The sequence below is a fragment of the Vigna unguiculata genome, unplaced genomic scaffold (assembly GCF_037176805.1).
Source record: "Vigna unguiculata cultivar grain cowpea cultivar isolate G323 ecotype 2 unplaced genomic scaffold, ASM3717680v1 ptg000051l_ERROPOS313988, whole genome shotgun sequence".
NCBI lineage: Eukaryota > Viridiplantae > Streptophyta > Magnoliopsida > Fabales > Fabaceae > Vigna > Vigna unguiculata.
The window spans coordinates 32,501-35,000 of NW_028196696.1; positions in this window are offsets into that span (position 1 = coordinate 32,501).

Sequence of the window (2,500 nt, forward strand, 5' to 3'; positions counted from 1 at the left end):
GAATACCATGAAAGTCTTGGTGCACGAAAGTTTTGAGTTGGTTGGGTTTTGCACATGGGCAAGGTTGGCGGTGCACCACGGCATAGCTAAATGGCTTGGTGGGGAGTTTTGTGAAAAAATGAAATTCGTGGTTTTTGAGATGTGAGGGTTGGAATGGCCTCCAAATGCCCCCAAATGAATACCATGAAAGTCTTGGTGCACGAAAGTTTTGAGTTGGTTGGGTTTTGCACATGGGCAAGGTTGGCGGTGCACCACGGCATAGCTAAATGGCTTGGTGGGGAGTTTTGTGAAAAAATGAAATTCGTGGTTTTTGAGTTGTGAAGGTTGGAAAGGCCTCCAAATGCCCCCAAATGAATACCATGAAAGTCTTGGTGCACGAAAGTTTTGAGTTGGTTGGGTTTTGCACATGGCCAAGTTGGTCGGTGCACCACGGCATAGCTAAATGGCTTGGTGGGGAGTTTTGTGAAAAAATGAAATTCGTGGTTTTTGAGATGTGAGGGTTGGAATGGCCTCCAAATGCCCCCAAATGAATACCATGAAAGTCTTGGTGCACGAAAGTTTTGAGTTGGTTGGGTTTTGCACATGGGCAAGGTTGGCGGTGCACCACGGCATAGCTAAATGGCTTGGTGGGGAGTTTTGTGAAAAAATGAAATTCGTGGTTTTTGAGATGTGAGGGTTGGAAAGGCCTCCAAATGCCCCCAAATGAATACCATGAAATTCTTGGTGCACGAAAGTTTTGAGTTCGGAGGGTTTTGCACATGGCCAATGTTGGCGGTGCACCGCGGCATAGCTAGAAGGCTTGGTGGGGAGTTTTGTGAAAAAATGAAATTCGTGGTTTTTGAGATGTGAGGGTTGGAAAGGCCTCCAAATGTCCCCAAATGAATACCATGAATTTCTTGGTGCACGAAAGTTTTGAGTTCGGAGGGTTTTGCACATGGCCAATGTTGGCGGTGCACCGCGGCATAGCTAGAAGGCTTGGTGGGGAGTTTTGTGAAAAAATGAAATTCGTGGTTTTTGAGATGTGAGGGTTGGAAAGGCCTCCAAATGTCCCCAAATGAGTACTGTAAAAGTGTTGGTGCACAAAAGTTTTGAATTGGATGCATTTTGCACTTGGCCAAGTTGGTCGGTGCACCGCGACTAGATAGCTTGGTGCCAAAATTTGTCAAATTTAAGACCTTGGCCAAACTGAATGAAATTTTGTGGGGAGGTTCCTGATATTGTTTAGTGGTGGACTGGAAAAAATGAGGTCGAAATTCGAAGTCTACATGTGCTTTTCTATTTTTCCCGATTTTACACATACCCGGTAAGTAAAAAAAATAAAAAAAATAGTTCCCCTTCGAGAAAAATTATGAAATTTGGTGAGCAAGGAGATACCATTATTCTACGAATTACTGCAAAAAATCGCATCAAAATTCGAAGTGTAGCCCGAGATATGGACTTATGTCTGCTCAAAAAAAGTGTATCTACTTGTACAATTTTGCCTTTTGCATATTAACCTCTTATAGGGGGGGAGTGCTCCTTGAGCCGGCCAGCTCCACACTGGCAGGTTTTAAAGGGAGCTTGATGAGGCCTCCCCCCTCACGTGGTGCGTGCGTTAGCATGTTTATCATGGCACAACTAGCCTCTTCATAGTTGTTGAGCTTTATTAATACCAACACACGGTCGTCACTGATCGTTGGTTAGCTCGGCAGCTAGTCCCTCGGATATTGTGGAAAGTTATTTTCATGCCTAGCGATGCTTGACCATGCGTCACTTGATGTTTCCATTTGCTTGCTTGCCCATGGTAGGTGGGGGGTGGACCGTCTTGTGGTGTGGTGTCTTGCGAACGTGAGGGTGTGTGAGTTGTAATCGAGATGCACTTGCTGGCTGGCTCCATGCCTTGCGTATCGAACGGTCAAGCATGCATCTCTTCCATTTTCACCCGTTGCCTTGGGTGATATTGGTTGATCAGTCCCTGTGTTGCCTACCCACTAGACGGTACTTCTGTGGTTGCTTCGAATTCTATCTTTCCATCACGAAGAGGTGTTGGAGGATCCTAATGTCACGCACGTGTTCCATCTAGTGAAACATCTCAGTGATGCACGTGTTGTGGCTAGTTCTTTTGGATGCGGTGCATTATATGAACTCGGGTTTACTTTAGCGACCCAGTTAACATAATTCGGTTGTGTCCCTTGATTGAGACGTTGTCCTTGAACTTGTTGTGAGCAATATCGTTCTTCCACAACCCGTCGTCTTGAGTGCGATGGAAGGCAAATAAGATGTGCTTTGGCATGTCATGCACGTACTCGATTGCGGGAAGTGTGAGAAAGTGTTGTTGACAACCCGTGGGAAATGGAATGTGGCAAATCGTGATGAGCTCTTCGTGGATCTGCGAAGAAGACGACCTTTGGGCCTGTTGGAAACGAGGGAGGCGATGTTGAACTGCGAAGAAGATGGACTTTTGGGTTGTTTGAATCAATGGGAGGCCACGCGAGAACTCCGAATACTATGGACTCTTGGG